This window comes from Ursus arctos, unplaced genomic scaffold (genome assembly GCF_023065955.2).
Source record: "Ursus arctos isolate Adak ecotype North America unplaced genomic scaffold, UrsArc2.0 scaffold_20, whole genome shotgun sequence".
In the NCBI taxonomy this organism is placed as follows: Eukaryota; Metazoa; Chordata; class Mammalia; order Carnivora; family Ursidae; genus Ursus; species Ursus arctos.
Genome location: NW_026622875.1, coordinates 14,191,068 through 14,205,462, shown reverse-complemented (window position 1 = coordinate 14,205,462; position 14,395 = coordinate 14,191,068). Strand labels below are relative to the sequence as shown.

At 45.1% G+C, this 14,395-nt stretch overlaps 1 long non-coding RNA gene across 1 annotated transcript; it reads right to left on the bottom strand.

The window, feature by feature from the left end:
* Window positions 1–538: 538 nt before the first annotated feature.
* On the bottom strand, window positions 539–13,731 carry LOC113253692 (uncharacterized). Its single transcript, XR_003315519.4, has 3 exons — window positions 13,563–13,731; window positions 12,921–12,988; window positions 539–3,226 (listed from the first exon to the last, which is right to left on the bottom strand). It is a non-coding gene; the product is annotated as an uncharacterized LOC113253692 (long non-coding RNA).
* Window positions 13,732–14,395: the final 664 nt, after the last annotated feature.

Here is a 14,395-nt window from a genome sequence, read left to right as displayed (position 1 = left end):
AATTTTAAAGGGAGAACAGCAGGGTAAGTTTGGAAAGAACAAGTTCTCAGGGAAAGTCAGGGAAATCAAATTATCTGGGAAGATCTAATTTTCACAAAAATATTGCCTTTACCCCGAGTTCTCTCTGAGGTCTGCTCTATAAATGAACTAAGTCTCTGGAAGAAAAGTACAGTGGAATTTGACAACAGAAAAAGCATGTTATTTTTAAGAATTAATGGAAAAAATCATGACTCCAGTTCTCATAATTATAATTAGTGATTGCCTGGACCCATAAAACTTTACAATGGGAGAGACCTCAGAGATTATAAAATCCAGTCCCATCGTTTTCCTGATGATGAAACTGAAGCCTGAAGGTGTTACTGGACTTTCTCATGGTCACACAGATCCTTAGCATTGAGCTGAAGATGAAAACGCAGCACTCCTCATCTGTGGGCCAGGCTCTTTACACTATCATAGCAGCCACTTTAGGTCCCTGTATGAGTCAGGGTTCCGCACAGAAACAGAGCCAATAAAGACACATACAGATACACAGAAAGAGGTTTATTATGAGAGTTGGCTCACATGATTATGGAGGCTAAGAAGTTCCACGATCTGTTGTCTGCAAGCTGGAGCCTCAAGAAAGCTGGTGGTGTCCTTCCAGCCCAAAACTGAAGTCCTAAGAACCAGGGTAGCCAATGGTATAAGTCACAGTCTACGTCTATAAGCCCCCAATTCAGGAGCACCGATGTACAAAGGCAGAAGAAGATGGGTGTCTCAGCTCAAGCAGAGAGCAGATTAGTCCTTCCTCCATCCTTTTTGCTCTCTTCAGACCCTCAACAGATTGGATAATGCCGAGGCTCAGTGATGAGGGTGATCTTCTTTACTCAGTCTACTGATTCAAATGCAAATTTCTTCCAGAAACATCCTTACAGATATACCCAGAAACAATGATTTATCAGCTATCTGGGCACCCCCTAGCCTAATCAAGCTGATGCATAAAATTAACCATCATAGTTAACATATATTTTCAAATATGTCTTCTATCTCCTCTTATATATCCAATAAGAACCTCAAACTTAACAGAAGGGGATTTTGTTGCTTGTGTTTATTACGTTCCAGAGCCTAGACTAGTTCCTGACACCTCATGGACAAACTGTATTCCCTACAGAAATCACAGGGAGTATTAGGCCTACTCTCAGAGTTATGCCTATCTATTCTAGGCCTGTAGATCATGTCCAGGTAATCTTATAGCTCACTGCACCTGTGGAGGATTAAAGATGGTCACGAATTCTTAGATCATCCTCCAACTGGGTGGTATCCCCTTGCTCGATAATCTAGATATGCTCTGTAACTGCTCCGAGCAATATAATACAATGAAAGTGATGCAGCGCCTATTTCTAGGGCCAGGTTTGAGAAACTATAAACTTCTGTCGGTTTGAGCTCTTTCTCTCTGGGTGCTCTGAGCCACATTGGAATGTCAGAGCCCATCGTGCTGAGCCATGTGTATGTGCTGCAGTTGAGAGACACTCCCCCTCCCCCAAACCCTGCTTTGGAGGATCCCTGCCAAGGCACCAGACATGTGGGTGGAGCTGTCTTGGACCCTACAGACTAGACCATCCACCAGCTGAGTACCACCCAGTGACCACAGTTGATGCCATATGGATCAGAATAATTGCTCAGCTGACACAGCCTGAATGCCTGACTCACAAAGCCAAGAAAGATAATAGTTGTAGCTTTAAGCTGGAAGTTTTGGAGTAGTCTGTTATGCAGTTATAGATAACCAGAATAGGCTCCAACCAAAACCCCAAAACCCCTTTCTGTGCCCTTACGGAGGGTCTCAATAAATAATACATTTGGCAATAAATAACAGAAAACCCTATTTAGTGGCTTAAAGAGATAACAGAAGTCCAGAGCCAGGCATCCCGGAATGGGACAACTTCTCCAGACTGCCCTCAAAGTCCAGGCTCCTTCTACCTTCCAGCTCCCTACAGGATGACTACAGTCTCTCCAACCACCTCAGCAGCGTTCAAGACAGCAAAAAGAGGTAAGGGCAGAGCAACAAGGGGACAAAGGCCTATGAGATTGCCAGGCAAATCTGCTTCTTCCAAAAGGCTTTTCTGGAGGTTTCATTCAGTGACTTTCCCATGCATTTCACTGGCCAGATTTGGATCACACTGGGCCACCTCAAGCCACCAAGGGAGTCTGAGAAGGTAAGTACTTTAACACAGCACTGTGTCACCCTCATAATAACTGAAGTTAGCAAAGAATGGATAGCCGAGAAGCAGTGAGGGTAGACCACAAGGAATTTGTCCTGTCCTGGAGCCTCAAGCAGAGAAGAATCTGCTTGCTGCTACAGCTCCTGTATTCCTAGAGAGGAATGGCTTAAAGCATAAATCTCTTCAGAAGGGTAGGTGAAGGAAGCTGAACTTTCATAGCAAGTTCACTGGTTTTTGCTTAAGTTCATTTGTACATTTATCGGGATGGCTCAGGGAAGCCTATGATTTTTAGTAAGGGAGCCACTCCCCTCCCCCACTGAGCACCCTTTGAAACTGACAGTCTTCTCAGGCAGTGAAGCACCAGCATCCACAGTTACTCTAGGGAATGGTTTGAAATTTGCTCTTCACAAATATAAAAGGCCTTAATAACTAGGTCAACCCATACCAATCATTTCTGTACATCTTTGCATGACAAATGAACAAAGATGCAAATCCGCTTTCAGTGGCACCCATATACACAAAAACTCATTACAAAAATGGAGGCTTGTCATGTTTGGAACAAGAATTTTTAAAAAAAACAACCTCATCTGAAATCCAAATACCTCACAAGCACTTGAACGTGTAACATGGCCTAAATGTTAATGAAGCAATTCGGCTCACTCAGCAGGACGAGCAACAAAAGAAAGTCTTTTCAAGACACAGCTGTCAACAATTACACTTGGTGGGGTGGAGCTGGCTGATATTCAGCATCTTAAAACTCATGGAAATGTGGAGCCTATTTGACCGAAACCATTCCAGACTCCAGGGAAGACAGTAAACCCCTATTTATTTGGCAGGCCCGAGAATAGGATATTCTGGGGAGCTGGGCATCCCCACCCAGCTCAGAAATAAATGACAGATTTTTTTTAAAGACTCAGAATGATACAGAAAAGCACTTACAAGTGAGAGAGGCTCTAACCTATTCTTCCTTTGATGTGATGATTCAGATGGCATTTCAGGGTCTGGCAAGGCCTCGATTTTATATTTCAGAACTAAAAAAAAAAAAAAAATGGAACCGTCTGATTATTTTTATAAACTGAAGTTCACTTTACAGTGTTAGGACTACTTACAAAAGAAAGCCCCCATTCTGGCTGAGGAGCGCTCCTTTGAGAATTACTCCCCTTACCCCAACACTCACACATGCATGCACCTAGGGAACATGTTTGTACTACGTGGCCCTTTGACCACAGATAATTGGACCAGGAATAATCCCTGACCAAAGGGAGATACTCAGATTCTCTTCCCTGGCAACTGGGAAGTCAGAATTCAGAGAAAGCCCTGCAGCCTCTACCAGCTGCCTTGAGCCAAGGATAGAACTTGGGACCTAGGGAGTGGCCGTGTTCTGCCTTGTGCAGAGATACAAAGCGCCAGATGGGAAAGAAAAAGTAGGAGGTAATTATGCTTAGTGAAGAAAGACTAGAAACCATGTAGCCCCAGAAGGAGACCCCCCAGAGTGGTGGCCTGGGTTCCTAATAGCCTGCAGCTCCTGGGTCTTGCCCACCCCCCATGAGGCCTGACTCAACAGCGTCCCTCCTGCTCCTCCCCCTCTCTCCCTCCCATTTTGTGGCGGGTCTTTCTGCCACATTGGTCTAAGACTTAATATTTGTTTAATTGTGAAAGATTTCTAACCTCCACAAAAGACAGCGTAATTAAAAACAAAAACACCCATATTCCCATCACCCAGATTTAACAATTGTCAAGATTTTGCCACATTTATTGCATTTTTCTTTCTTTTCTGAAGTATTTTAAAACAGATCTCAAACGTCACGTTATTTCACTCCCACATACTTCAGTGTGTTTCCCAGAAATATATATAATTCCAAGACTTTTATGCTGTAAAATCAGAGGAGGGACAGTGAAGGATGGAGTTGAGCAAAACTGGGTGGGGGGGGGAAGAACAGTGGGGAAGGGGAAGAGTAGTGGGGGGAAGAAAGTGGGAGAGGGGTGGGCAGTGGCGGAGGGGTGGGCAGAAGAGGAGATGGAAAGGACTTGTCAAAAGCAGTGTCCTAGACAGCTTCTGGATTTGGGATGAGGAAAAGGGTTTGGGGGTGAGCTAGCTGAGAGGCTAGGGGAGACTCTGAAGTTTATTAAAACAGAAAAAAGAGACAAGGGGATGCGAGAAAGATCATTAAGGACTGTGTTTGATTACCCTTCCGCTCCTTCAAAAGACTTGAATAAAGACTGAATTTTAAAAACCTGATTTTTTTCATATTTAAATGTTAAAAATATGACTCTATTCTCAGTTTGAATCATGTGTGACTTGGCTCTACCGAGGTACATTAAATGTGTTAGTTTATCTTACGGAGAAAATGGAACACATGATTTTCCCTCATTATTGTAGGCATCTTAGAGTGTTTTTCTTAAGATTCCCTCACAATGGGCCAGGCACTGCTCTCAGTACTTCACGTGAACTAACTTGTTTAAATTCACAGTAACTTTATGATGTAGGGCCTATGCTATATTATCCCCATATTACAGATGAGGATACTATGGCTTGTCCAACATCACGGGTTGTGAGGCAGAAGCAGGTATTGAACCCTAGTCTATCTCTTTCCAAAGTGTGGCTCTCAACTGCTCCTCCACACTAAGGGTTAGGAGGCTATGAACCCTCAGTCATGGGTGGGATGCTCATCTGATATGCTCAGAACACTCCATGGCTCTGTGCTTTCAGAAATGCCACGACTACCGGTGTGCTTTCCTTTCTCGGGTTCCTGCAGGGGCTTCTGTCTTTATAAATGCCTGTAAAAATACAAACTCTTCCTGAGAAGGCAGAACCAATGAGGTACATTCACTGCTCATGAACGTGGTGAGCTGGAAGGGAATTGTCTTAGTCTGTTCAGGTTGCCATAACAAATCACCATACACTGGCTCATAAACAACAGAAATTTATTTCTTATGATTCTGGGGGTTGAAAGTCTGAGATCAGGGTGTCAACATGGTTGGGCTCTAGTGAGAGCCCTATTTTGGGTTGCAGACAGTCTACTTCTTGCTGTATCCACACATGGTGGAGAGAGAGCAAGCTAGCTCTGGGGGGGCCTCTTAAATAAGGGCACTATTGATGAGGGTTCAACCCCATGCCTAAGTACCTCCCAAAGGCCCCACTTCCCAGCACCATCATATTGTGGGTTAGGATTTCAACATACGAATTTTAGGGGGACACAGTCTACAGCAGGAATAAAGTGATTAGGAGGAGAAACTCTAGATTCAGGGAACCCTGGTCTCAAGTCCTGTGTCTGCCCTTTCGAGTGCTGGGACCTTGGGCAAATTGCTCAATTTCTCTAGGCCTCAATTTTCTCCTTGGCAAAGTAGTAATTACATGATTACAAAGAGTGGAAAAGGCGGAGGATAAGGGAAGAATGACATGGTTTATAAACACTACGAGGGGAAATAACATGGAAAGGCAACAACGTCAAAAATAAGTTTCACATGTTGGGCTGGTGATGTTGGCCTTTTGTTCTGCCTATTTCAAAGCCTTCCGTCTATGTCATAGTTTCTAAAGAGTGTCCCTGACATTGACGTCACCCTTTTGGACTAGATTCTGTGGGTGGAAGGCACCTGCTGACAGGCCGAGGTGTGGCCTAGTGGGATCATGCATGGAGCGAGAACCCTCTGAGAACATCTTACCGCAGGTTAAGAAGTGTCAAGGATTTACACTGCCCTCCTCCTCATTGTTCAACACTGTAAAACACAGCCAGGCCTCCTGCACTGACATAGAGTGACCAACCGCCAAGGAGGGGCTTTCAGTGCCAACACTGGATCCATCCAGGGCAAACCGGCATAAGCCAGTCGGCCATCCGACCCGCACAGCTCCCAGGCTGGGCTCCTCATGAAGTCGCCTGTGTGAATGATGCCCCCTTGTGTGAGGCATGGTTTGTGTAACTACATACCAGTCCCGGTTCTTTAAAAAAAGTTTCAGCTTAAATTATTGACAGTTTGTACTCTCGATGGTTAACTCCAAGCGCCTCCAGAAATGAGAAGAGGTTAGAGAAGTAAATAAAGTTATCTGGGCTCTATTTGGAGAAAAGGTCAATCTTTTTTGGCTTTAAAAATAAATAACAAAATTACTCGGTCTCCGTTTGAACAATGAGACCAATTTTTCTCCCAAACCATTTATTCCCTCAACATTTTTGCACATATGGATAGACAAACTAGCACAAAAACAACCATATACACTCCACCTAGTTTTTAACAATTGTTAGCAGATTGCCATATTTGTGTGTTCTCCCCCCTCCCTCCCCCCTTTCTATATTTTTTAACACATCCAACTAAATATCCTACAACACAGAGGACAGACCCCACAACAAAGGATACCTGATCCAAAGTGTCAACAGTGCTGAGGTTGAGAAACTTTGCTTTATATGAATCTGTCCAGAGTCCAGTAGAACCATTATATTTTAAGGTCAGAATACTTTCTAAAAGGCAATTCTTTGGAACCCATTTTCATGACTCTGTTACACTCTTGCTTCACATCAAACTTCATGTTGAATAAACTTTCCTCTACAAGGAATGGTCTGATCACCTTCCTCCTCATCTTATACATAGGCCGTTGATTCTCTGAACCCAAATGAAGCCTTTTTTTTAAATTCCACATTGCTGATTTCATTCAGTGGGATTTGTTTTCCCCTAAAGGATATAAATTGCCCTCCTTGCTTTGAATAAACTATAAATTACTAGATAAACAATTTTATGATACCTTTGTTAAAATTATTGATAGGAAATCATTGACCAGAAAATGGCCAAGGGCCAAGGCTGGGTGTTTTGTGGCACATCAAAAATAGCCATCAGTTAGACACAGAAATTAACCACTACGTTGTATGTGCTGTGTTCAACCAGAAATCACTTAGGACAACTGTCATTCAAATGGTCACACCACACTGGAAATGATATCTGCTATGGACTACACTGTACCCTCCCACCTCCATTCATATGTTGAAGCCCTAACCCTCAATGTGATGATTTTTGGAGATGAAGTCTTTGGGAGGTACTATGGTCTGAGTGTCTGTGCCCCCCAAATTTGTATGTTGAAATCCTAACCCCCAAGGTAATGGTGTTAGGAGGTAGGGCCTTTGGGAGGTAATTAGGTCATAAGGTCAGAGCCCTCATGATGGGGATTTGTGTCCTTACAGAAGAGGACTGAGAGAGCTCGGTTGCTCCTTCCACCGTGTGAGGACATAATAATAAGTTGGCCATCTGCAGCCCAGGAAAGGGCCCTCACCAGGATATGACCATGCTGGCACCATGATCTTGGCCTTGCAGCCTCCAGAACTGTGAGAAATAAATTTCTGTTGTTTATAAGCCACCCAGTTTATGATATTTTTGTTATAGCAGCTGCAACAGGCTAAGACAGGAAGTAATTAGGTTTAGATGAGCTCATGAGGGTGGGTCCGCATGAAAGGATTAATGCCCTTAAAAGAAGAGACCAGAGTCTCTTGCTTTCTACCCCCTCTTCCCTCACCCCCATGTCCTGTAAGGACACACAAGAAGGTGGTGGCCAGGAAGAGGGCCTCACCAAGAACCAAATTTGCCAGTGCCTTGATCTTGGACTTCACAGCCTCCAGAACTGTGACAAATAAATGTCCATTATTTAAGCCACCCAGTGTACCATACTGTGTTATGGCAGTTATAGCTAAGACACTATCCTTTGATGCTCTGGAAATACTTTACTATTTTTATGCCATTTGTAATATGATAACCCCATCAAAAGGTACAGCCTAAGATTTCTTCACCATGCATTTCCCACTGCTCTGAATTTTAGGGAAGGTTCTCTCTTCTCTGGAGCTGCCTTGCCTATGTGTTGTATCTCATAAAGTTCATTGATACTAGTAATTATAAGACACGCCATTATCTGAGGTACCGTGAGAGATAAAAAGATACTGCCCAAGGTCATAATGTTAAGAGATATACAGGCACGTCTAATTTTAAAGATTCTGAAACGTAAGAAATGTATCCTTTCCAACTGAGGACCGTACGGCCCTGGGTATAAGGTGTGACTCTAGGAGGGAGGAAAGAACGAAGCATTTCCAGACCATGATACTGGTCCTGAAGCTGAAAGTTCCTGTCTTACTCTGGGTTCCTTTTTCAGGGTCCGCGTTGAGAAAGTAGCTCTTTCCTCAGTGGTGCTGAATGGAGTGGAGATCCCTTTGCTCCCCCATCTGCTGGGGAAAAGATTGTTGCTCAGCAATGAAAGTACTGCCCGATGCAGGGTCGGCAAGGTGCTCTTTTTGGCTGTCTGAGCAAAAAGATGTGATGAGATCTGTCTGTGTCTGAATTTCACAAAATAGGGCCCTTCCCATTCCTGGCTCGAAGCAGAAATGTTCCCTTGTAGGTAGACTATAAAAGAACAGGTCTGGAAATCCAAGAGAGGAGATGACTCATGATGAATGGGAACCAGCACAGGACTCAAATATATCGCATACTTTCCAAAACAAGTCCGCACCAGAGCTGAATGCTGACGTAGCATTCCTCCCCAGATTCTCTGAGGCAGGCACTCACACTAAAAGCCAGCATCCAGATTCGCAGAACATCACAGGCTCTCTGTGCTTGCGTGGAAAGTACATCCCAACAGTGGATTCCCTCTGATGGTACTGGGGAAGCAGTGAGGTTTCTCTAACACCTAGTTAAAAACCAACTCATGATTCTGAGGCCGTGAGGCGCCAAGGGAGCCTGTGGGCTTGCTGGAGAGCTGTTCTATTCTCAGTCTCGCTGCCGAGGCCCTAGGCAGCTGGGAGTCCCAGGAGGAAAGCCTCCCATGGTTGTGCTGGGGTGCTGGGCTCTGAGGCTGGAAGCCGGTGACCTTTGAACATTTCTCCTTTCAGAGTCTCTCCCAGAAGAATCTGACCGGTGCTGTTTTACTGGGACCAGACTGAACCCAAGGACCTTCCTTTCGCCTGCTCAGGCCCATCTGGTGGGGTGAGGAAGGCCCCCCCGACTGCCTGTGGCAAGTGGGGGCAGCCACACTTCTCAGGCCCTCAGTTTGGGTGATGGTGCTCTGAGTGCCTTTTGCTTTTCGGCTGGGAAGCACACTGCACCTCACCACTGCGCCCTTTGCGTCAGCAGAAATGGGCATCAGTGATCCCTGTAAACCAAGCCAGGCATCCTGTTAACTAGCCAGAGTGACCTTGTCAGCAACAACATTTGCAGCTACAGAAAGCCGTGGGCAGGCAGTTCTATTTGCCTCCTGTGCTTCCAAAACTCTGGCACACCCCACTGGTCTTACAGCTTGGCCTCCACACACGTCTCTGCTGGGAAGCTGCGCACTGTGTGGGGCAGGGGCGGCGGTGGGGGGTGGGGAACAGACACTCTGCAGTGGTTTAATTCTTGGCCATCACCACTGGAAGGCTTTGTATTTTTAATTTCAATATTGTCATCTTGCCAAACAACAACAACAAAAAACCCTATACCCACAGTGTTTTAAATGTTTAACAATGTACCTTTTCGCAGCGTGACAACCCCAAAGACCAATCCTGGAGGACATGGGAAGTGAGCACCACAAAGTAACGATAGCACTTGAACATTATGCTGCAGCCCCAGCAGCATCCTCCCCCGGGGGTCATTTTGGAAATCTGTGGGGGGGAGTTCTGGATTTCACCATGACTTGGGAAGGGGGCTCCCAGCCTTTAGGGCATGGGTTCCCATCTCAAACAAGAATATTTTTTAAAGATTTTATTTATTTGACACAGAGAGAGAGAGAGAGAGAGAGAGAGAGAGAGAAAGGGGGGGGGGGACAAGCAGGGGGAGCAGCAGGCAGAGGGAGAAGTAGGCTCCCTGCTGAGCAAGGAGCCTGAGGTGGAAATTGATCCTAGGACCCTGGGATCATGACCTGAGCCAAAGGCAGACACCTAACCTACTGAGCCACCCAGAGGCCCCACAAAAAAGAATTTTTCTGCATTCTGGATAACTTGTAAATGTCCCACTGGATGGCTGGGTAAATGAGAGACCTGTTTATAGTTACATGTGCATAAAACTTAACTTGAATTACAAGGTACTTTTTGTGAGGTTTTAATATACACTGACATTGTGGGGAATGCCACTAACATACAAACAGACAGAAGATTGTATACTCTGTTTCGTACAAAATTTTACCAGAGATTGTTCACTGTTTTGGAAAAATGTGGTCAGTCTACATTTGTACCTGTGACATTCTCTGTGGTTCTATACATAGGCGCAAATATCTGGCTTTTTCATATGTCTTCTCGAGTGATTATGACGGGGCACTCACTTGTTGAAATATATATATAATTCTCCTTTTAGAAAACCTTCCTTTTACTTCTCCTTATAATATAGTTAAGACATTACACTGAAATTTTATTGTAATATAACCAGACTATATTACCTATGAATTTTATTTCAAGATGAGTATTACTTTTCCAGTGTGGAATTACCAAATTACCACAAATTTAGTGGTTTAAAAACACATTTATTCTCTCCAGTTTCTGTGGGCAGGGGTCCAGAGGTCCTCTGTCAGGACCTCACAAAGCTGAAATCAAGGGCGGTGTTTGCTAGTTGTGTCCTCATCTGGAAGGTTAACTATGACAAGATCTGTTCCAGGTTCACTTGGGTTGTTGGCAAAATTCAGTTCCCTGTGGTTGTAGGACTAAGGTCCTAGTTTCCTTGCAGGGCATTGGCCAGGGCTGTTCTTAGCATCTGGAAGCTTCATGCAAGTCCTTGCCAGGAGGTTCTTTCCACAGACCCTCTAACAGTGTGGTAGTTTGTTTGAGAGAATGCAATATTTCACTTTCTTCTAAAGATCAGGTTCACTTGAGATAATCTCCTTTTTTATTAACTTACAATCAATGGATTAGTAACCTAATCATGGGAGGGACATCCCATCATATTCCCTGGTCCTGCCCACACTCTAAGGGAGGGGATTAAACAAGGTGTGTACCTAGCAGGGTTGGGGGGACTCTTAGATTTCTGCTTGCCACTGGTTATAAACAAATATCTGTTATGAGAAGGACGCCTTGGGTCTCATAGAACTAAGGAACACTGCATGCCATGAAAGGGAGTTTTTCACATACATTTATCTTATTGAAGCCTCAAAATCACCTCTGGAAGTAGACATAATTTTTCTGCCAACTCTCCCCATAGGCAATGTGAATTACTACTTGGGTGGACTTAAAAATGCTTAGGACACCAGCATATCAGGATCAAAAAAGAAAGAAAAGGAAAATTTAAGCCTCAATAAACTTACCTGGAATCTGCAAAACCTAAAATTTTAGAGGAAATAAGTAAAGCTATTATACCCTAGTGTGCCTAGGAGTTTTTTGGGGTTTTTTTTTTTGGTTTTAGTATTTTACAATTTTTGATTTTTAATTTAAAAAGAATTTCATTGCTTAATCACCCTCTAAACGATTCCAACCCCATCCACTTCTATTTTACAGTTTTTATTGAGCACTTCTTACGTGTCAGGCACCATTTTAAATAACTTGACAAAAATTACCTTGCTCAATCCTGATAAAACCCCAATGAGGTCTCCATTTCACAGGTGGGAAGATGGAGCAAGGGGGCTTAGCAGCCCGCTGATCATCAAAGTGGGAGTTGGACCCAGGCCATCAACGTCAGAGCCCAGGCTCTCACACACTTCACTCTGCTGTCCCCAGGTGACAGAACCAAAACTCCAGCAGGATTTGTCCAAGGTATCAAAACAAGACTTGCCCATGGTCACTCTCTTAGTAAACAGCCCACAAAATTCAACCTCTAGAGCCCATGTTCATATACCTGCACTTTGGAGCTCTTTTCTGTTTTGAATTGTTTTTATTGTGGTAAAATATGTAACTTAAAATTTGCCATTTGAACCATTTTTTAGTGTGTAAGTCAGCGGCATCAATCACATTCATCACGTTGTGCAAGCATTACACAATTTCCAAAACTTTCATCAATCCAGGCAGAAACACTGTGCCCATTAGGCACTAACTCCCCACTATCCCTCCCCCAGCCTTTGGTAACCTCAAATCTACTTCTGTCTCTATGAATTTGCCTATTCCAGGTATTACACATAAAAGGGATCATAAAATCTTTGACCGTTTATGAATGACTTATTTCATGTATCATGTTTCCAAGTTCATCCATGTTGCAGAATGTGTCAAAGCTTCATTCCTTTTTAAGGCTGAATAATATTCAATTGTATACCATAATTTCCTTATCCATTCATCTGTTAATGGACACTTGGATGTTTCCACCATTTGGCTATTGTGAATAATGCTGCAATGAACGTTGAACTGCACAGACCTGAGTCCCTGGTTTTAATTCTTTGGGGGCATATACCTGGGAGTGGAATTGCTGGACCATATGATAATTGTATGTTTAGATTTTTGAGGAGTTGCCAAATTGTTTTCTACAGTAGCTATACAGTTTTATATCCCCACTAGCAATGTACAAGGGCTAGGATTTCTCCACATCCTCACCCACACTTGTTACTTTTAATTTTTTTTTGACAATAGCCATCTTACTAGATGTGAAATGGCATTTCACTGTAGTTTGGATTTACATTTCCTTAATGACTAACCATGTTGAATATCTTTTTATGTGCTTATTGGCCATTTGTATATATTCTTGGGAGAAATGTCTATTCAAGTCCTTTTCCCATTTTTTAATTGGGTCGTTTGCCTTTTTGTTGTTGCACTGTAGGAGTTCTTTATAAACTCTAGAGATTGCTTGACTGATCGTTGCTAATCATCAATCACTCACCTGTCAGGTAGTCTTCAAGATCCAGGTGGAGATAAACACACCTTTGATAGGAGACATGAACCTGGATGCTGAAGAGAGCAGGAGATGAGGAGGGGGAACTGAAAAGTCATCTACCACTCCATACCTACCTACCCTGCTCTAAAGCCAGTCACCCGGTACCATCACGAAAAATCTTTGCATTCTGCTTCTCAGTACTTACTGTTTTCCCCAGCACAGAAGCTCTGTGAACCTGTGCCCCAGTACAAGGATGCAGGGACCCGCACCCACATTCGGCTGCCCTCCATCCCCAACTATAGCTACGGCAGAGGGGCAGGAATTGGAGGAGGAAGGGGTTTGTGGGTGGGAGAAGGAAGAACAGAGCATTTAAATATGGAGGGTGCTTCTTCTCAGATGGAAGATCCAGGGGTGAGGAGGTGACACCTCGAGGGGGAGAGGAGTTTATGGGAGAAGTGACGGCTGGGTGGAGGGGAGTGGGGTGAAGGGATAAGAAGGAAAATCATGAGAGGATGAGGGGGAAATACCAGAAAGGGGCATGCTGGTATAGAGCCAGAGCCAGGGAGAAAGGCTTCCGGGAAGACAGCGCTGCAGACACCGTGTTTCACTGACAACACTTCTGAATTCACCCCAAGCACTCTCTCATACCCCGTCCTCTCTCGCTCTCCGAAAGCTTGGCTGGTAGTGAGCGATCCACTTTGCAACTTCCTTCATTGTTCATTCATCAGACCACAGGTTAAGAGGAGCAAGCAAACACTTCTTTGCACCACGAGAAGTGAGCCGGGCCGCCCGACCCTAACAGCACGGTGGGGACCGCGCGACAGACAGGGAAAGCTTCCTCCCGCCCAAGCAACACGTGCTCTGTGGAGCGGAAGCGCGGACGGAGGCGGGGCGCCGGCCACCGCGGGGGAGCCTGGGACGCGGGGAGGGGCCCAACCACCCGGCCTGCTGGGGACCTCTTCCCTCCTTCGAGCCTACGCTCGGCGGGAGGAGGGGACCCCAACTTTAGCACAGTCCCGGCTTCGGTGTGCCGTTTCCCACGTGGCACGAATAGCCAGGCTCCTCCAGGGAACTGGAAAGGGACTCTTGGCCTGAATCCTCGGGCCTGCAGCCAGGGGTCCGCCGGCAGAGGAGGAGGACGGCCCGACAGCCAGGCGGGGTGGGGGGCAGCTGGGTGCAGCTCACCCCCTGTAGTCCTCCAGCAGCCTTTGCGCCCAGCAGGCCCGGGTGGGGGCACTTTAGGAAGCTGTGAGGAAAGAATCAGTGTTGGTGAGAAGATGTTCAGGTTTCCAGAATGAAATCAGGTGTGCTTTTAAGAAAAGAGCTTCAGGCGCACCTGGGTGGCTCAGACGGTTAAGCGTCTGCCTTCACTCAGGTGGTGATCCCAGGGTCCTGGGACCGAGCCCCACATCGGGCTTCCCGCTCAGCGGGCATTTGCTTCTTCCTCTCCGTCGGCCTTTCCCCCTGCTTGAGCTCTGTCT